We start from the raw sequence: 16,208 nt of genomic DNA on the forward strand, positions 1-16,208 counted from the left end.
CCCCATCTAACCCCCCTTACTGCCCCCTCCAGACAATCCTCTGCACTGGGGGTCCAACCTTGGCAGGACCTAGGAATTGCCCTTCCACTGGTGCCCCAACAAGGCTATTCACTGCTACCTATGAGGTTGGAGCCCAGGGTCAGTCCATGTATAGTCTTTAGGTAGTGGCTTAGTCCCTGGAAGCTCTGGTTGGTTGGCATTGTTGTTCATATGAGGTCTCAAGCCCCTTCAAGGTCTTCCAGTCCTTTCTCTGATTCCTTCAATGGGGGTCCCGTTCTCAGTTCAGTGGTTTGCTGCTGGCATTCACCTATGTATTTGCTGTATCCTGGCTGTGTTTCTCAGGAGAGATCTATATCTGGCTCCTGTCAGCCTGCACTTCTTAGCTTCATTCATCTAGTTTTGGTGGTTGTATATATATATGGGCCACATGTGGGGCAGGCTCTGAATGGCTGTTCCTTCAGTCTCTGCTCTAAACTTTGCCTCCCTATCCCCTCCTATAGATATTTTTGTTCCCCTTCTTCTGAAGATTCTTTTAAAATTATTTATTCATTTACTTATTTATAGGTTTATTTATTTACTTATTTACATCCCAAATGCTGCCTACCATCCATGTCCCGCTTCATAGAGTTCATCCCCTTCCCCTTTGACTCTGAGAGGGGAACCCTGTTCATCCCCCTACTCTGGTGCATCAAGTCTCTGCAGGATTAAGCACACCCTCTCCCACTGAGGCCAGACATGGCAGCCCTCTGCTACATATGTACCGGGGACCTTAGATCAGCCCATGTATGTTCTTTAGTTGGTGGGTCAGTCTCTGGGAGCTTCCAGGGGTCCAGGTTAGTTGACACTGTTGGTCTTCCAGTGGGATTGCCATATCTTTGAGGGCCTTCAACCCTTCCCTTAACTCTCTCACAGGGGTCCCTGACCTCCATCCAGTGTTTGTGAGAATCTACATCTTCTCAGTCAGCTGCTGGGTAAAGCTTCTTAGAGGGCTCCTATGCCAGGATCCTGTCTGCAACCACAACATAGCATCCATAATAGTGTCAGAGATTGGTGCTTGCCCATGGTCACTGGTCCGCCATTCTTCAGTATCCGCTCCAACTTTGACCCTGGATTTCTTTGGGTGAAACGTTTTGCAGGTGGGTTGGTGTCCTCAACCCTCCACTGGGGATGCTGTCTGACTACTGGAGGTGGTTTATTCAGGTTTCATATCCGCATTGTTGGGTCTTTCAGCTAAGGTCATGTGTAATCCTCTTTCTAACATGAGGTATAGTTCACAGTTGAAAGTCTGTGAGCCTGCAGATGAGTGAGGTAGTATAGTCCCTGTGAACTATGCTGTCTCCAGACCCAAAGAAACCAAGTAGAGGGCATACCTCCTTCTTCCCAGTGAGTTCATATGTCTCTCTTCCAGGTGGAATATGCCAGATTTGGTTTTACTGTGGTTAAGAGGTCCTCACATGACTCTACTTTATAGAATTTCTGATTAGTTTAGGGGTTTGCTTCTCACCTCCCGAGATGCATCATGCTGAGGATCTCATGCATTTTTGTTAACAACATCAGAGTAAAATAAGGAACAAAATGACAGCTTTTTTTTTGTAAAACAAATGGTGCTACATGTACACCAACTAAGCTCTAAGCTCTGAACATCATTTGCAATTAACTACCAAGGCATTTTGCATACTCTTTTTTCTAGTTGGTGAAACTAAGTTAAGTCATATCAAGAAAAGAACACATGGAAGAGAAGGCGTTCTGGGATCCAGGGGTCAGTTTCAACAGATTGTTTCACAGAATTTTTTTTTCTTTATTAACTTTGAGTATTTCTTATTTACATTTCGATTGTTATTCCCTTTCCCGGTTTCCAGGCCAACATCCCCCTAACCCCTCCCCTTCTATATGGGTGTTCCCCTCCCCATCCTCCCTCCATTACCGCCCACCCCCCAACAATCATGTTCACTGGGGGTTCAGTCTTAACAGGACCAAGGGCTTCCCCTTCCACTGGTGTTCTTACTAGGCTATTCATTGCTACCTATGAGGTTGGAGCACAGAATTTTTAAGGGTGTACTTGCTCCTTATCTCCCGCAGGTGGAGACATTGTGTTAGAAACAAGCCGGGAATACACTCACAAGCTTTCAGTCCAGGTTCAGCGGGACTTTCCGGTTCTCTGTAGATTCTGAGTTGCTTTTGCAAGTTTGCACAGAGGGCAACTAACGATTTGTACGTCCACAGGACGTTGATGGTAAACAGAAGGATGTCTTCTGAGACCAAGAAGTGAAACACACAGCACACCCCACAACAGCAACTTGAATCCATTCATGTGGTCCCATTCATAATTTTCCCATTGCTTTCCTTCCCCACTGCAAATGCCAATCAGTAGACTTCGATCTTTCCCCCAACTCGATCACTGGGAAAAATCAGACGCTTAGAACAATACACCTGAGCAGGAGTCCGGGAATACCGACATGCTGGCAAAGCAGAACTAGAGCGCAGCAGAACGGATAGCAGAGAGGGACAGAAGGCCAAGACCAGCCCTTCTTTTAGCTCCCTGCTCTAGAGTTGGCCCCCCAAGCACCAGCATGCATGTCAGACTTTCAATATTCTCAATTAATTACAGGTGTATCAGCATGTAGCCCCACCTCCACCTCCATTCTCATTAACGTCCTCCCTCTATTAGAGCCACATAATTAATTCATGGTGAATTAATCTCATTTCTCCATCCGTAATAACATCTATAAAGTTCTTTTGTCCAGAGAAGCTCACTTACACACATGCCCTAGATTAGTACTCTGAAAAGCCTCAGAGGGGTATAACTCAACACAATACAATCCCCCTTCTTCCTCTTATCTTGACTCATACGTATATTCATCTATAAAGATTTATGTACAATTACACACACACACACACACACACACACACATATACATATTCTTTTTCATCATGTTTTCATGTGTGGGAGTGGGTGGGTATGGGAAAATATATAAATATACATTCTTGTTTCAACATATATATTTCCCTAAGAGGTCGATCACAGTCATTTTTCGGTTAGGAGCACTAGGCAAAGTTTCAGGATTATTCATGGAAGACACTTACATAGCAAACTCATCCATAAAAACATGACAAAAATGTAAAGAATATACTGAATCCGCAAGGGGAAGGAGAGCTGCTCATCGAATGAGGGCTGAGAAGAATTTAGAGGAGGTCCTGCTCTATCTGCTCTGGGAGACTGCAGTTCTAGGTACAAAGTCACAAATGAAAAAACACAAAAGGGAGGATTTGATTTGGGTGATTTTAAGGAGTTTAGCTAATTAGTCAACATCAATTTTAGGAAGTGAGTACATATTTGAATGCATGATGTAAAATTTCCAAAGAGTCAATAAAAATATTATGTTGGGGGTCAAAGCATGGGATTGAAGATGAGTGACTTACTGTGTTTTGTCTTACATCTGATGAACTCACACAGTGGCTACACTGTATTCAAATTGTGTTTCAAGAATATATCCTTGGGGGATAACAGAGAGTAGAGGCATTTCATCACACGCTGGCAGACATTTTGAAAATAAACAGAATTGTGGGAAAGGTTTCTCTTAGCTTGTAATTGTTGGTAAGTTTTATCTCCTACCACCCTTACTACGCCGTCCCATACTCTCACTTGCTCCTCCACTTCCTCTGTTTTTAGACACACAGCTCCCTCAGTGTGAACAAATATACTTTCTGATACACTTTTATTGTTGTGAGATTGCTTCTTTCCTCCGGAAGGAAGAAGACGTCTGAGGAGCACTTGTGTGAGGACTTTAAGCTGCAACGCGCAAAGTACTTAAAATAAAGTGCCTACCCTATAAACAAGTTTCATGGTTGGGTTTTTTAAATTTTGATTTAATTGATTTCATTTGTAAATTACAGATAAATGTTTTAATTACTATGAAATGTACAGATTGGGGTTGTTTTCTAAATCTGAATTTTTTTCTGATTATCTTAAATATGTATAAAGATACACCAGCTGGACTGACTGGGGCCCTTGGCACATAGGCACCTCAGTCTCCATGTGGGTTTCCCCACAGCTGGAGAGGGAACTGTTCTTAAGTCTGTATCCTGACTGAGGAATCCATTCCCCATCTGGGCTGCCTTGTCTGGACTCAGTGGGACTTGATATGGCAGAGTGGGGGATACGGGGGTGGGGACTCCCTCTCAGAGAATGGGAGGAGAATAGGGAGGGGGACTCTGTGAGGTGGGATGCAGAGGAGGGGCAGCATTTGGAATGTAAATAAATAAATTTTAAAAAGTGTATAAGGATAAGGAAATTTGACACAATAGTTGAGCTTGTAACTCAGTATGAAAGGTGTATTAGGATAGGCAAAATAAGTATGGAACCCAGAGGGGTTATTAAGAAGCAGGGGCAGGAGAAAAGAAGGGTGGGAGAACAAGAGAACGAACGTGTGATATGAGGACCTGTGAGGTGCTCAGCAGGTAACAGCATCTGCCACCAGCTGAGGACATGAGCTCAACCCCTGGAACATACCTGTTAGAAGACGAACCAACTACTTCCTGCAAAGTCATGGAATCATGTGGCACACACATACTCACCACTGTATGAGTGTAATAAAAGCATGTTTCAAAGAGCATATAATACAAAAGCAAAGGGGGAAATACTGAGGGCAGAGGGCAACGGGGAGGGGCGGGGAGAAAGAAGGGAGGAGTGTAGGGATAAGAACCAACCAAGACTTAGTATGCATAAAATGTCATTAGAAAAATTGTTACTTTGTGAAAGAAAAGAAGGAAAAAAGAAAAGAAAAGGGAGAGGGAGGGGAAGGGATGGGACGGGAAAGGTCTGATGGCACAATCTTCTAGTCCCTGCACTTGGAAGGTTGAGGCTGGAGGATGAGAAATTCAAGCACCAGTGAAAAGGAAGCAGAAAGACTGCAAGTTCAAGAGCTGGGGAGATGCTCAGTTTGTCAACCCTTGTAGTATAAGCTTGAAAACATAGTTTCCATCCACCAGAACTCTTATTTAACAAACAAACAAACAAACAAACAAACAAATGCTAGATGCCTCCAAGTTTGCATGTAATCTAAGTGCTTCCAAGGCTGCTGGAAAGATCCTTGTAGCTCTCTGACCAGCCAGTCTAGCAAAATGATCAGACCTAGTGAGGTATCTTGACTCCAGCAAATAAGGTAAAGAACGATTGAGGAAGATACAGGAAACAGACTTCTGCCTTTGGTCATGTAACACATAATACACAGATAAATTAAACAGGATGATAGAAAATAAAATAAAATAAGTTCACTTGGAATATCTATGTAGGCCCTGAGCAATTCTTGGGCCCTGGCTCTGCCCCTGATCCTACAACACCCAGAGGAAGCCCAATACCCAGGTGCTCTAACACACCCAGAATCACAGGAGAGGGGGCCACAACAACTGTCCCAACACTCAGAGTAACTGGGACCCCTCAGATCCAGGGAAGCCAGAACCCCTGCTTGGCTAGTGGCATGGGTTCCTTCCAGTTTGAACCTGCACCTGGAGCAGACCTGGGGCACTGGCTCTACACCCACTCCTACAACACCCAGGGGAAGCTCGACTCCAAGGTTTTCTAACACACTCAGGGTCAGTTTGAACTAGCACCTGGAGCAGACCTGAGGTGCTGGTTCTATACCCATGCCTACAACACCCAGAGGGAGCCCTACTCCTAGATGCTCTGAAATGCTCAGGATCACAGGAAAGGCCACAACATCTACCCCAACACCAGGAGTAAGTGGGTCTTCCAGGATGTGGGGATGCAGAAATCCCCTCCCAGCCAGTAGCACAGGTTCTTTCCTGTCTGAACCTGGACTCAGAGCAGAACTGGGGTGCTGGCTCTGCATCCACTCTTACAACAGCCAGAGGGAGTCCGCTCCCAGGTACTCTGAAATGCCCATGATCACAGAGGAAGCACGACTCCCAGGAGTTCGGACCAGGAGCAACAGAGTTCTGACACACTCCAGATCACAGATGAGGCCACAACATCTTTCCCAACACAGTGTAACTGGGACCCGAACAGGAACCAGGGAAACACAAACCTCTGCCCAGTGAGAGGCATGAGTTCCTTCCAGCTTGCACCAGTTCCTGTAGCAAACCCAGGGCTGTGGCTCCCCACCCAGTTCTGCAACACCCTGAGAAAGCTTGACTCCCAGGAGCTCTGGCACAACAAGACCTCAGGAACTTGGTCACACCAGGATTTCAGGATCCCAGAGGCAACTTGACACCCAGGAGCTCTGACACACCCAGAACCTCAGGATCATAGGATCACAGAATCACAGGACCACAGGACCACAGAGACAGCTGGACTCTGAGAAGATCTAACATAACTAGGATCACAGGAGGGACAAGCTCCAGTAAGAGACAGCAAGGGCAGGTAGCACTAGAGATAATCAGGTGGAGAGGCAAGCACAAGAACATAAGCAACAGAAACCAAGGCTACTTGGCATCATCAGAACCCAGTTCTCCCACTGCAACAAGTTTTGGATACCCCTTCATACCAGAAAAGAAAAATTTGGATTTAAAAATCACAACTAATGATGATGATAGAGGACTTTAAGAAGAACATAAATAACTCCCTTAAAGAAATATAGCAGAACACAGGTAAACAGGTAGAAACCCTTAAAGAGGAAACACAAAACTTCCTTAAAGCATTACAGGAAAACACAACAAAACAGGTGAAGAAATTGAACAAACCCATCCAGAACTTAAAAAAGGAAATAGAAACAATAAAGAAATTACAAAGGGAGACAACCCTGGAGATAGAAAACCTGGGAAAGATATCAGGAGTCATACATGCAAGCATCATCAACAGAATACAAGAGGTAGAAGTGAGAATCTCAGGTGCAGAAGATACCATAGAAAACATTGACACAAAAGTCAAAGAAAATGCAAAATGCAAAAAACTCCTGACCCAAAACATCCAGAAAATCCAGGACACAATGAGACGATCAAACCTAAGGATAATAGATATAAAAGGGAGCAAAGATTCCCAATTTAAAGGGCCAGTAAATACCTTCCACAAAATTATAGAAGAAAACTTCCTTAACCTAAAGAAAGAGATGCCCATGAACATACAAGAAACCTAAGGAACTCCAAATAGACTGGACCAGAAAAGAAATTCCTCCCATCACATAATAGTTAAAACACCAAGAACACAAAACAAAGAAAGAATATTGAAAGCAGTAAGGGAAAAATGTCAAGTAACATAAAAGGCAGACCTCTCAGAATTACGCCAGACTTCTTACCTAAGACTATGAAAGCTAGAAGATCCTGGGTAAATGTCATACAGACCCTAAGAGAACATAAATCCCAGCAAAGGCTATTACATCCAGCAAAACTCTCAATAACCATAGGCAGAGAAACCAAGATATTCCATCACAAAACCAGATTTACACAATATCTTTCCACAAATCCAGCCCTACAAAGGATAATAGATGGAAAACTCCAACACAAGGAGGGAAACTACACCCTAGAAAAAGCAAGAAAATAATCCAATATCAACTAACCTGAAAGAAGATAGCCTCAAAAACATAATTCCACCTCTAACAACAACAAAAAACATGAAATAACAATCATTGGTCTCTAATATTTCTCAACATTAATGCACTCAATTCCCCAATAAAAAGACACAGATTGACAACTGGATATGTAAACAGGACCCAGCATTTTGCTGCGTATAGGAAACACACTTCAGTGATAAAGTCAGACACTTCGTCAGAGTACGAGGCTGGGAAATTTTTTCTAAGCAAATGGTCTCAGGAACCAAGCTGGAGTAGCCATTCTAGTAGTGAATAAAATAAACTTTAAACCAAAAGTTATCAAAAAAGATAAGGAAGGACACTTCATAGTGGTCAAAGGCAAAAATCCACCAAGACGAGCTCTCAATTCTGAATATTTATGCTCCAATTGCCAGGGCAACCACATTCATAAAAGAAACCTTACTACAACTGAAAGCACATATTGCACCTCACACAGCAATAATGAGAGACTTCCAATACTCCACTCTCGGCAAGGGACAGATAATGGAAACAGAAACTAAACAGAGATACAGAGAATTCAACAGAAGTTATGAATCAAATGGATTTAACAGATATCTATAGAACATTCCATCCTAAAACAAATGAGTATACTTTTTTCTCAGCACCTCATGGTAACTTCTCCAAAATTCACCATATAAGTGGTCACAAAACAGGTCTCAACAGATACAAGGAGATTGAAATAATCCCATGCATCCTATCAGATCACCACGGACTAAGGTTGGTCTTCAATAACAACAAAAATGACAGAAAAGCCCATATAAACATGGAAGCTGAACAATGCTCTACTCAATGATAACTTGGTCAAGGAAGAAATAAAGAAATTAAACATTTTAGAATGAAAATGAAGGAACAACATACTCAAACTCATGGCACACAATGAAAACAGTGCGTAGCTCGGAATGCCTCCAGAAAGCGGCTGGAAAAAGCATACACTAGCAGCTTGACAGCACATTTGAAAGCTCTAGAACAAAAAGAAGCATATACATCCAAGAGGAGTAGACAGGGATTTCAGGGCTGAAATCAACCAAGTAGAAACAAAAGGAACCTTACAAAGAATCAACAAAACCAGGATCTGGTTCTTTGAGAAAATCAACAATGTAGATAAACCCTTAGCCAAGCTAACCAGAGGGCACAAAGACAGTATCCAAATTAACAAAATCAGAAATCAGTTTGCCTGTCCAGGGCCTGGGTGAACTGGTTGATGACAGGAGGTACTTTGAGTCGTTTATAGAGGATGGCTCTTTGCAGCTGCAGCCTGATGTAGCAGGGTCATTTGACAAAGCCTGTTAGATCTCTTTTGGGCTGGATGTCTTGAAGACTGCCAAAGCTCTTGGGCCTTTTCTCAAACAAAGGATTGACCACCTTTTCGAATTCCTGTTTCTTGACCATGGCGGGGACCAGGGTCACCTTCTTCCCCTTGGCCTTCTTTCCTTTGGGCATCTTGCTCAGCTGGAGGAAAGGGCAGCCTTACTTCTAATAGTCAGAAGCTAGAAAGAACCCAGATGTCCTTAAACAGAGGAATGGATACAGAGAATGTGATGCATTTTTAAAAAAAAATATAATGGAGTACTACTCAGCTATTAAAAACAATGACTACGTGAAGTTCATAGGCAATGGATGAAACTAGGAAGTATCCTGAGTGAAGTAGCCCAATCACAAAAGAACACATATGATATGCACTCCCTGATAAGTGGATATTAGCTCAAAAGTTTGTAATACCCAAGATACAATTTATAGATCAAATGAATCTCGAGAATAAGGAAGACCAAAGTGTGGATGCTTCTGCCCTTTTTAGAAGGGTGAACAAAATACCCCCAGGAGAAAATATGGAGACAAAGTTCAGAGCAGAGACTGTTGGAAAGGCCATCAGTAGACTGCCCCACCTGGGGATCCATCCCATATACAGTCACCAAAGCCAGTCAGTATTGTGGATGCCAAGAAGTGCAATGCTGACAGGAGCCTGATATAGATGTCACCTTAGAGGTTCAGCAGAGCCTGACAAATACAGAGGTGGATGCTCACACCAAACTATTAGACTGAGAACGTGGTCTGCAATTAAGAAGTTAGAGAAAGAATTGAAGGAGCTGAAGGGGTTTGCAACCCCACAGTATGAACAAAAATATCACTAACCAGACATCCAAGAAATCCTGGGGATTAAACCACTAACAAAGAGTACACATGGTTTGAATGATTCCTCCAGATGCATATGTAGGAGAGGATGGCCTTGTTCAGCATCACTGGGAGGAGAGGCCTTTGGGCTTATGAAGGCTCAATGCCCCAGTATAGTGGAATGCCAGGGAAGGGAGGAGAGAGGGAGTAGGTGGGCAGGTGCGGGAGCATCCTCATAGAAGTATGTGTGGGGGAATGGGATAGGGAATTTCCAGAGGAGAAACCAGGAAAGGGGATAACATTTAACATGTAAATGCAGAAAATACCTAATAAAAAATGAAAAAAGTTAAAAGAAAAAATAAAATAGAAAAAGAAATATCTATGTAGAAACTAATCAAAGATCGAAAATAAGTAGGTTATGTGACATTTCAGTAGGAAAAGGAAGAAATGTATGTGTATATATACATATTCAAATTTTAAATTGATAGTTTCCTTTGGTATTTTAAAACATTTTTAGTGTTATTTAGTCCTCTGCCTGTCAGCCCTACCTTCCCACTGCCCTTCCCATTTGAACCTATCCCTTCATTATTATTATATCATCTTTTTCATATATATATATATCTGTGTGTATGTATATGTGTTCATACACATATATCCATATATATGTATATATGTTTATATATATGGAGAGAGCAATATAGTATACACTTACAGAGAGAGCCCTACATGGGGACTAATGCTTCTTCCAGAAGCTATAGTCTGTCAAAGAAAACTGCCAGTGCCAGGTATGGAATACCTCCCTCTAAGCTGATGGTTCCCAGAGACCCCTTGGTTACCTAAGAAAACATGATGAGTCTCTACTACTAAAGACAGGTCATATTTTGTCCATAGGACATAAAGAAAACAAACTACTTTCAATCTGAAAGTCTAGTCCTTGCTGGTTAGCTCTTGTAGTACTGGAAAGTGGCATGCAGTCCTCTGGAGAAGTCAGCACCCATCTTATTTTGGTGTGAACCTCATGAGCTGCAATAACCATTGGGAAGATAAGACATGCCCATGTGTGCGATGGTGGTGTAAATATTATGAGTCACTAACTGGTTTCTGGTTTGGTTTAAGACTCATTTCACAGGAGGAAACTTGTGCCTGGTACTATAAATCTGACCAAAAACCTGTGGTTGAGAAACTCATATGCTTTAGAGGAGAACCTATTACTGTTATTTTCCGAAATTGATATAGTATCAAACTGTCTTCTGAAAACTTACCTCTATGCCCATAGATAAAACCAGTTTTCAATCCCTATCAGAGAAGCTTCTTTGGCAGTGTGCAGCAGCTACTGCAGAGACTTACAGCGTGTCAAGGTGCAGAGAACAAATGTCTGTGGAGTGCTCAGCCACAGAGGGGACATTTATTTTATATGCCCTACCCCAAAGCTCAGGGGATATTGTGCAAGAGGAGGAGATAGGATTAAATGCCTGAGTTCAGAAAGGACTGCTGTGAAACACTGTCTTCTGGCTTCATGCCATGGCTGTTGCATTGATGAACTCACAGCCTATATGAGTGTTTACATAGACCCACACAACTCCAAGCCAGTCCCCATTGCAGCACCAAAGAGAGAGAGAGAGAGAGAGAGAGAGAGAGAGAGAGAGAGAGAGAGAGAGAGAGAGAGGTCATGAGCTCCCCCACCCCATCCCCCACTGGTTGAGAAACTGTTAGCAGTTGTTGGTGACTGAAGGGGGTGCATGCCATATGACTCCAGTGATATGAAATTCTGCAAAAGATAAAACTACAAAGATAATAAAATAAAAGGATGATGAACAGGGTTCAGGAAAAGAGGAAGAGAGAGAAATGAGAGAAACAGCTTTTTCTAGTTACGGAGTTCACACCTGTGGTTAACTATGCTCTAGTGCAGTTGTTCTTAACGTCTGGCTCATGATGTTTTGACGGTTGATCAATGCTTTCACAGGAGTCACATATCATATATCCTGCATATCGGATATTTACATTTTTGTTTATAATGGTAGCAAAATTGTAGTTATGAAGTAGCAATGATATAATGTTATGGTTGGGGGTCACCACAACAAGGAGCTGTACTGAAGGGTCACAGCATTAGGATTGTTGAGAAGTGCTGATCAGTGGATAGTTTCAAGTCCATGTATATTTTGGTCGTGCTACTTTTGGACTCAGAGGGTTATGATAAAAACAAAAAAAAAAAAGAAAGATGAGGTGGAGGAAGAGTGGAAGAAGGAGAAAGAGAAGACATAAAGTTAATAAAATGGGAGAAATCCAGATGGAGTTAAAGAGGCTTATAAGTGTGGATATGATCAAAATACACTGTATCTCCGTGTGTGAAACTCTCAAAGGACAAGTTAAATCTTAAGTTTAAAATGAAGAAATGACATATGGAAGGTAGATACCAGTTATTTCTTGGAAGATTATGGAAGAAAGTCAGATAGGTGTTTGCAATATCTGACTTGTAAGTTGGGTCTCATTTGGTGGCTTTGCAATTTCTCCATAAATTACCAGTTGGCTCATGACAACAAGACATAACAACCACTTAGACATCTTCATTGTCAGAAGCCATTTAAGAAAGACTAAAGCATGCAAATGAGTTTTTTGGAGATGGCCCACCAGTTTGTATGGTCTGTGATGAGTAAGGTTCATCTCAGAATTGTTTCTTGCTGCTGATATGCCATTCCTGGCACTATTACATAGTGCCTAATGACTCCTGGGCATTAACCCATCCTAATGGGGAGATTTATTGCAGAATTAATATAAAGATGTACCTTCATGTAGAATGCTGTGTAGACAAATTGATAAGTTCATAATTCATTATAATGGTTTTAAAGAATTCCTAAATTTATACAATAATGTCAAGCCCTCTATAGAATAAAGCTGCAAATAGAGCTCTGTAAGCCTCATGTGTTACAAGCTAATTGCACTAGGTTAGAAAAGCAGTCTTGAAACAAATTTGGGATCAAGAAAAAAAAAACATTCGTTCTAAGTCAGGTCCAAAGATGAAGCCACAGGTGTGCACTATGATAAAGCAAGGCCATGTGAAATGGTTGCTTTGAACTTACAATGAACTTATAGAATGAAACACTGCTTTAACTTGCTATTTACATCCTTCAGTAACTCCCCTTTTGTGCAACATTTTATCTATGAGGTGATTTAAAAACTTTTGTCTAAGAAGGTATAAATTGCCAGAGAAAAGAAATAAAGTATGCAGCATCTGGGGTTCTGTCCTGTGCACCAAATGTATATGTGTGGTTTTGGGGGTCTTGTCTGTTTGTCTACATGTATGCACATACATACATATGTAGGTATATGCATATATAAGTATTCATGAACATTTGTGGAATTTTTGAAACAGGTGGTCAAGCTCAACCAAAAAATGTGTGCCTGATTTCTCCCTTTCTTCCTCCTCTTTTTTCCCTGGCTTAAAAAGAGTTAATGAGCTCCAAGCTTCTTGCCTGCCTAGGGATCCTTGAGCCAGAGAGAAACTTAAGTCTTTTTGCTAATTCCCTTGCTATTACCAGTTTGGGTCAAATTACCAGAAGTAAGCAGATTTTAGTGATAGATTAGCAAGAGTTAAATTTCCAAAAGCCATCAACTTCTAACCCCCAGAAGAGTAAGAGAGAGTTAAAAGGCCAGAGATCATCAGTCTTTGGCCTTATGCCCGCTGTGTCCCTCCTCAGTTCCTAATCCCTTGTTAGGGCTGGTCCCCAGCACTGGCACATCACCTCTTTCAGCAAGTTTTTTCCTTGCTCTAGGGCTTTTGGTTGACATCCTCTAGTTGCAATTTTATAGAAGATATCTTCTTCTCTTCTCATACTCAAAGAGCCTCTTATTCTTAGGTCTAGCTTCCCTTAATTAGCCTCCACTTCTTTAATAAATTGTGTACTCCTCAGATCTCTAGCCAACCCAATAGTACACCTCAAATCTAAATCCAATAAACCACAACACAGAAGCAGATGATACTGAATGTTGGTGTTGGGGATAGGACCTCTCATTTGTTATTGTTGGAATATGCAAAATAGTAATTACTTTGGAAGAATTTTGGCAGAGTTTTACAAAGCTGAACATTTAGTTTAGACTCAAATTATACTCTTTGGTTGGTATTTGGCCTACAGTGTTGAAAATGTATGTCATATAAAAACCAAAGCACAGAGAGTTTTGTAGCAATTTTATTCATTAATCACGGTACATTGGAAGCAACTAAGATCTCTTGAAAAAGAGGGTAAATAAACAAATGGTAGCACATCTATTGATCACTATGCAGTAATGAATAGAGATGATATGAGCTATCAACACACAAAATATACAAGAAATGTTAGTGGTCGATTGGCATTCTTGAAAGACTCCACTTATGTGACATTCTGGAGTAGGTAAAACTATGAGGACCACAAGAAGATAGATGGTAACCAGCTTTCAAGAAGAAGAAAGGACAGAATAGGAACTTGATAGGACAGCCAAACTACTCTGTAGATTATTGCAGGATATTTGATCACACAGGTTGCAGACAGAGAGAGCAAGATAGACAAGGTGAAGACAGAATGAGCCAGAGAACAAGAAGGAGGTAGAAGTTAGTATGAGGATAGGCAGAGCAGTTGAGTAACAAACTAAGAGAAGCCAGATTGAGTCAGTCAGCTTGGACAGGAGTTTTGAACCAGAAAAGCTGAGTTGAACCAATCTAGCCAGAGCTCAGAAAGTTCAAGAAAGGGTGAGCTTATTTAGCAGTAAGCCTCAAAGTCTGAAAACCTTCTAGACTTATATGGAGGCTAGGAGCTTCCAGGACTAGGCCTAAGTTAAGAGACTTAGGCAATAAGCTTGAGATATGACAATTACATGAGGCAAATAAAAGTTACGTTTACAGTAGATACTCTAACAGACACATGACATTTCATATCTGCTAAATCCAGTGAATGTGACACAGTGAACTTTAAAGTATACAAATTTACAAAATCATTTAGGAACTCAAAGGTATACAAATTTACAAAATCATTTAGGAACTCAAAGGCTTAGAAGACAGTATGAATGTGGGTTATCCTAAGAGAATTTATTATTTGTGTAACCATTCTAAATGTTTAAAGGCTCTCACTCAATTGGTATGTATGTGGCATAAGAGGAATCCTTGACTCAACTTTAGAAGGGTGGCATATGTCAGATAAAGGCAAAAGAAAGTGCATAGGAGCATTGTTTAGTTGATAAAACATTATTTCTCATCCAAGTACAGATGAACAATTTTGCCATATATGCTAATACTGTATACTATCATCTATATATTTAGAAATATTTCCATGTATTTACAGAAACATCCATTATATGTCTTTATAATATGCATGTCTCTGTGTCTATGTCTCTGTGTCTATATCTATGCATTTTATCTATGTCAGCTATTTATCTATAGGTGTATATCTATGTATTTATACATGCATATATCATTTATATGTTTATGTATATCACCATGTATATACAAATGCATATATTAATGTATGCATTTATTACCTATGTATTCATGAAGTTATCTAAATAGCTATTATCTATGTATCTATACATGTATGTAAGTATGATGTGTGTATGTATGTATCATCTATGTTTTTACTATCTATACTCTGATAACTAAATGACTGAGATGTGGTTAAAATCTGTATTTCCCAAAGTTAGAATGAAAATTTATAGAGATGTACTGAGAAGAGGCTGAAATGTCCTATGCTGTTATGAATCAGATTTGGTGACATCTATGATAATTCTATAATTTACTGTAGATACAAATGGTTATGGGTGCAAATATTTATAGATCTATCTATGTATCTACATATCTATCTATTCAAGTTTCTACACATACATATATTTCTTTGTTGTTAGAATCTTTAAGTTAGATTAATTATTAAAGTAGATAGCTATCATTTGACTTTCAGTTGAAATGGATAGGGAAGGGGCTTATGAACTCTAACCCTTAGCTGAGGGTTTCTTGTAATTGAAGGCTACTTGGGAAGGAAAAGTCAGTTTTCTTAAAGGTGGTTAAAACATGTTCCAGTATATACCACAACATCCATCAGTATATGGGTACCACAAATTGGATTCATGTTACTTTAAAAACAAACCAAAAAAAGAGGATGCTACGTTGGAAGAGAGGTGGGGTAGATCTGGGAGGAGTTAGGAAGAGGAACAGAAAGGTGAGTATGATCAAAATATATTGTATGTATGTTGTAGATATTAAAAGAACTAATACTCATCTAATTTTTAAAAGCAGAAGAAAATAGGCTACAGATATGGGGAGATTTGTGTCATACTCAACATTGGTCAGAGAAGACAAAACAGTGCTCAAGTGCCGAGTATAATAACCATGAGATTCAGGTGCAGATGGGTCATTTGTATTAACCCTGATCATTTCATGGAACTTGATGAACAGGGGGCACAAAGAATGGAAGAGGACGAGAAAGAGCTGTGGAGTACTGCCTTCTCGACATTACAGGGATGCAGCAGAGGTCTATTCACAGTTGTGGTTGCCCAAATGAGATCAAGCCCATCAAAATTCTGTAAAGATGAACTGGG

General features: G+C 40.8%; 1 protein-coding gene across 2 annotated transcripts in view; it reads right to left on the reverse strand.

Moving 5' to 3' along the window:
- Dtx4 (deltex E3 ubiquitin ligase 4) overlaps positions 1-16,208 on the reverse strand; it is an 87,447-nt gene that overhangs the window by 45,211 nt on the left and 26,028 nt on the right. The gene's annotated exons all lie outside the window — the stretch shown is intronic.

This window comes from Rattus norvegicus, chromosome 1 (assembly GCF_036323735.1).
Source record: "Rattus norvegicus strain BN/NHsdMcwi chromosome 1, GRCr8, whole genome shotgun sequence".
In the NCBI taxonomy this organism is placed as follows: Eukaryota; Metazoa; Chordata; class Mammalia; order Rodentia; family Muridae; genus Rattus; species Rattus norvegicus.